The sequence below is a fragment of the Ovis aries genome, chromosome 16 (assembly GCF_016772045.2).
Source record: "Ovis aries strain OAR_USU_Benz2616 breed Rambouillet chromosome 16, ARS-UI_Ramb_v3.0, whole genome shotgun sequence".
Classification (NCBI taxonomy): Eukaryota; Metazoa; Chordata; class Mammalia; order Artiodactyla; family Bovidae; genus Ovis; species Ovis aries.
Genome location: NC_056069.1, coordinates 8,566,601 through 8,572,559, shown reverse-complemented (window position 1 = coordinate 8,572,559; position 5,959 = coordinate 8,566,601). Strand labels below are relative to the sequence as shown.

Genomic DNA, 5,959 nt, shown 5'->3' with positions numbered 1-5,959 from the left:
CACCAACTCCCGGAGTTCACTCAGACTCACGTCCATGGAGTCGGTGATGCCATCCAGCCATCTCATCCTCGGTCGTCCCCTTCTCCTCCTGCCCCCAATCCCTCCCAGCATCAAAGTCTTTTCCAATGAGTTAACTCTTCACATGAGGTGGCCAAAGTACTAGAGCTTCAGCTTTAGCATCATTCCTTCCAAAGAAATCCCAGGGCTGATCTCCTTCAGAATGGACTGGTTGGATCTCTTTGCAGTCCAAGGGACTCTCAAGAGTCTTCTCCAACACCACACACACACACAGATGTATATTCTTCTTCAGATTCTTTTCCATTATAACTTCCTGGGAAATAAAGTAGGACCTTGCTGTTTATCTATTTTATATATAGTAGTGTGTATCTGTCAATTTCAAGCTTCTAATTCATCCCTCTCCTGCCCTTTCCCCTGGTGGCTTTCCCCTGGATAATCATAGTTTGTTTTCTAGGTCTATGCGTTAGTTCCTGTTTTGTAAATAAGTTCATTTGTATCATTTTTTTTTAGATTCCATATATAAGTGATATCATATGATATTTGTCTTTCTCTGACTTCAGTCAGTCAGTTCAGTCACTCAGTTGTGTCCAACTCTTTGCAACACAATGGACTGCAGCACGCCAGGCTTCCCTGTCCATCACCAACTCCCGGAGCCTGCTCAAACTCATGTCCATCGAGTCAGTGATGCCATCCAACCATCTCATCCTCTGTCGTCCCCTTCTCCTCCTGCCTTCAATCTTTTCCAGCATTAGGGTATTTTCCAAGGAGTCAGTTATTTGCTGGAGAAGGCAATGGCACCCCACTCCAGTATTCATGCCTGGAAAATCCCATGGGCAGAGAAGCCTGGTAGGCTGCAGTCCATGGGGTCGCTAAGAGTCAGACATGACTGAGCGACTTCACTTTCTCTTTTCACCTTCATGCATTGGAAAAGGAAATGGCAACCCAGTCCAGTGTTCTTGCCTGGAGAATCCCAGGGATGGGGGAGCCTGGTGGGCTGCAGTCTATGGGGTCGCACAGAGTCAGACAAGACTGAAGCGACTTAGCAGCAGCAGCAGTTATTTGCATCAGGTGGCCAAAGTATTGGAGTTTCAGCTTCAGCATTAGTCCTTCCACTGAATATTCAGGACTGATTTCCTTTAGGATGGACTGGTTTGATCTCCTTGCAGTGCAAGGGACTCTCAATAGTCTTCTCCAACACCACAGTTCAAAAGCATCAATTCTTTGGCACTCAGCTTTCTTTATAGTCCAACTCTCACATCCACACATGACTACTGGAAAAACCATAACTTTTACTTACTTAATATGATAATCTCTAGGTTCATCCATGTTGCCACAAATGACATTATTTCATTATTTTTTATGTCTAAGTAGTATTTCATTACATACACACACACACACACATACACACACACGCCTCCTCTTATTACTGTTGATTGCAATATTTAGGTTGCTTCTATGTCTTGTCTACTGTAAATAGCGCTTCAAAAAACCTCGGGGTGCATGTATCTTTTCAAATTAGAGTCATTGTCTTTTCAGAATGTATGCCCAGAAGTGCAGTTGATGAATCATATGGTAACCCTTTTAGCTTATAAGGAAATCCCATACTGTTCTCCATAGTGGCTGTACCAACTTATATTCCCACCAACAGTGTAGGAAGGTTCCACACCCTCTCCAGCATTTGTTATTTGTAGACTTTTTGATAATGGCCATTCTGATCACTATGAGGTGATACCTCATTGTAGTTTTGATATACATTTCTCTCATAATTAGCAATGTTGAGCATCTTTTCACATGCCTTTAGCCATCTGTCTGTCTTCTTTGGAGAAACATCTTTTTAGGTCTTCTGCCCATTTTTTAATTGGGTTGTTTGGAACATGTGTGGTTAAATCATTGCAAATTTAGCTGAAGGTTCTTCTGGCCTTGGTTCACCCTCGGCCTTGTCAAAGGCAATAGTCTAAGGGGCCTCCAACCCTGCCCTGATCACATCCTGGTCCTTGGGGGGGGCCTCTCACACAGCAGTCGCCAGGCCTCTGGCCTGCAGGCAGCAGAGCACAGCGGTCAAGGGCCAACTTCTGTACCCACAGGTTCGGCCCCTTACTGGCTGAAAGACTTTGAGTAAACCTCCGAAACTATCCCTGCTCTGTCTCCTCTATCTGCCCAGGGGGCAGCCTGGGCCTCTCACTGTTGCTGTGAGGCTCGGTACAGGCTTGCAGCCCCGGTAGGAGCTCTGTGAGTGGTTCAGGGGTGTTTGAGCATAGCCCTGGGGCTACAATTTCACCACCTTCACCAGGTGAAAAGCGGCAGACAGAGCTTGGTCACCCTCCAGGTCTCCCTGGGCCCCGATCTGATGGATGCTCAGTCCAGGCCAAGGTGTGAGCTTTGTGGGTCTAGTGAAAGGAAACACTTCTGGCAGATAACATTCCACCTCTAGGGCTGTGGTTCCGTCTTTAAGGACATAGAACAGGAAAGCAGATTCTGGAATCAGAATGGGCTCATCTCTCTCAGTTATTCTCTTATGACCTTTGTCAAGCTCTTGGCCCTGATAGGTCTCAGTTTCCACATCCGTGGGCTGGACCAACGTTACTATCCAGGCCGTAAGGTCTATTGGGAGAATCAAAGCATATAACACTGGGAACATAATTGGCTCAGTGGCTCACTCATGTCTGACTCTTTGTGACCCCATGGACTGTAGCCCACCAGGCTCCTCTGTCCATAGAATTTTCCAGGCAAGAATACTGGAATGGGTTGCCACTTCAGCACCTGATAAAAAAGAGTCGATATTGCTGGAAGTCTTGTTACATCCTCCTCCCTGCGGACCAGCTCTGGAGAGTCTCTCTGGGCCCCAAGGCAGTTCCCAGCAGCTTCAGGTCGGCTCAAGTCCAAGCACCCCCAGAGAGACCCATTTCAGTGTTGCCATCTCAAAGTGTTCCCACCTGATTAGAAATTCCTTATCTCCAAACAGAGCTCTTGCTTTCTAAGGCAACAACCGCTCAAGAAAACATCCCAACATTTGATCACGTTGTCAACGTGCCTCATGAGGTCCCCTTTCGCTTCCTCCCCACATGGTCTGTGGGCAGACCACGTCCTGCTGCAGCACGGCTCTGCATTCTAAGACACGTGTGCTCTTCGAAAACAGACACTTTCTTGGACCTAGAGAGAATCATACTGAGTGAAGTCAAACAGAGAAAGACAAATACCATATGATATTACTTATATGTGGAATCTAAAAAATAATACAATCAACTTATTTACAAAACAGAAACAGACTCACAGGCATAGAAAACAAACTTATGGTTACCAAAGGGGAAAGGGTGGAAAGCTGATTTAGGAGCTTGGGATGAGCAGACACAGACTAATATATAAAACAGATAAACAGTTTAAGTTTCTATGGTATAGCACAGGGAATTTTTCTTTTTAAGTTCTATTTCAGGTTTTTTGCAAGTTGCTGTATTTACAACGCCAACTTTAAAAGTCACTGAACTAAAATTAGCTGGACAATAAACTAGGCAGAAATTGCTTTACAAAAAGGGAAAGCCCAAAATGCCGCTTTCTATAGGGAACCCACAGTTCCATTTTACTCAGAGCAAAGAAAAGAAACTTTCAATCATACTAGAAGAAACGGAGCCTTAAGTTTGGGAACTGTACTGAAACGACACGTGCAATGAGGACAACATTCTGCTAATACAGTTGACTTGCTGCTGCATTTGTTGACTGTTTTTCTAATATTAACAATGATAAGCAAAGCAGTGCAACTAGTATTTGGAATAATCCTTACAGTGTTACGGCGTTAGACACGAAATTTCACTTCTCCTCACACCACTGGTTCTCTTTGCGTACCTGGGCTTCCTCTTCTTCAGTAAAATCATTTTTGATATTGAATGTCTTTCGAATCTCCTCAGGAGTTTTGCCCTTGATCATATTAGCAACAGTCTTGCAGGTAACATCAAGCAAACCTTTGACGTCTAAGTAGTTTGCTCCCAATATAAGCTCAAAGAGTGTCCCTTGGTCAACTTCCAGGAATTCTTGATCCCAAACAGGTATATCATCTGTTCATTTTTCTTTGTTCTCATCATCCTCAGGAGGAGGAGGAGGAGGATCATCCCTGTGGTGGGTGCACTGCTGAATGGCCTTTTTTAAATACTGGATCATCATCTCCTTCATCATCCATTCCCAAATCTTCCAACATAGTCTTGATGGTCACAGACTGTTGTGCAATTTCAACATCAACTTCAAATATCCCTCCATCAGAACTCTGCAACGTAACTGAAGGCATGGTGTTAGGTCTCAAGGAGATGGGGAGCCGGAGGCTGAAGTGAGCAGGGCGATGTCGTCAATCGGCAAAATTGAAAAGCAGAGAACAAGGCCACTACAGCCAGCACAGGGAATTATATTCAATATTTTGTAATAACTTATAATGGAAAAGAATATGAAAAAGAAAATAGATTTTGTATATGTATATATATAACTGAATCACTTTGCTGTATACTAGAAACTAACACAGTATTGTAAATTAACTATATGTCAATTAAAAGAATAAAAGCCAAAATGGACACTCTCTTCCAAGTGAGCCACCCACACCTGCCCCCGCCTGGCAGACTGCTACCTCCAAAACACGGGGCCTGTGAGGGCTGACCTGCACAAATGGGCAACTCCTAGGCCTAATAATAACTCGAGCCCCCTGTGATGAACTCTTTTGTATCTATTCATGGCCCCCAGCCCCACCTGTACCAATTTGACTCACTGTTTCCATAGCAAATAATAATTTTCAAATGGAATAAAGCAGGAGCTGAAAGCCCCACAAAATGCAGCTGAATGAGACAAACACGTTCCTTAAACAATGGAGCCAGTGGTGTGGTATGGCCGCAAGCCCATGTATTTATGTTCCAGATGACTTCCATATCTCCTCCCCGGCTCCCCCACTAACGAGGAATGAGGAAGACTGGTAACTACGAAAACAATACACCACAACCTCACGAATCCTATGGGAGCGTATATTTATACACAGAGACACGACTCTCACATTAAAACTGAAGACTCATTAATGCAGCCCTGCGCCTGGAGCGTGTGTTACTCCTCAACGTTTCAAAGGAAGTATGTGGACTGAAGTTCTCTGCAGAATTCAGAATAGACCCTGGAGTCTCCCTCTCACTCACCGTCTGCAGCCCTCCTTTAGCACTCAGAATAAGTCCTTTCACTGGCTGGCTACATTTTCACGTTTAGGTGTTGAGTATAAGCTCCTAAGGCAGGAGCCCTGCCTTGCAACAGAGACTTTGATGTCCCAGAAAATCTGTGTGAGCACAGAGTCTCACACACAGAAGTAGGTATTTATGTTTCCAGAGGAACAGGATGATGCAATACTGCCCAAGAGGAGTCCGTGTGACACGCAATATCTGAATCCACTGGAGAGCATTTGTTCTAGGATGTCCAAAAAGGGCATGAACTTGTCCTCACCTTCGTATCTCAAAGGGTGGTCTACGGATCAGCAGCGGGATATCATCTGGAGCTCATTAGCAATGTGGGGTCTCGGGCTCCAGCTCAGACCTCCTGAGGCAGAACCTGCATTTTAACAGAATTTCCAGGTTTTTTATGTGCACACTGAAGGCTGAGAAGCCCTGGTTCACCTACACTACCTTCATGTGGATAATTGAGAGCAGTGTGTGAGTAAGAGAGAGTAGGTGTGTATGCAAGAGAGAGAGAGAGTGCTCAGAAAGAGCGTCAGATGTAAGCACCACCGTTATTCCATTCCACTAACCAGCAAGTTGAGGAGATGGCCTCAAGCAAGCCTTCAGAGTGTGCTCGAAAACCATTCTGTTCCGTATCCTAGGAGCCTCGGAAATCCTGTGGAGTTCATTACCTCGGTAACACCTAGGAAGAATTCTAACTCACAGAATAGCAGGTAGCAGGACTTCAGGCAGCCTATATTCTTTACCCTTTAAGCCAC

General features: G+C 44.9%; 1 pseudogene; it reads right to left on the bottom strand.

Annotated features, from left to right (window-relative positions):
- Positions 1 to 1,287: 1,287 nt before the first annotated feature.
- LOC132657911 (S-phase kinase-associated protein 1-like) lies at positions 1,288 to 4,394 on the bottom strand (annotated as a pseudogene).
- Between the last annotated feature and the right edge of the window lie 1,565 nt (positions 4,395 to 5,959).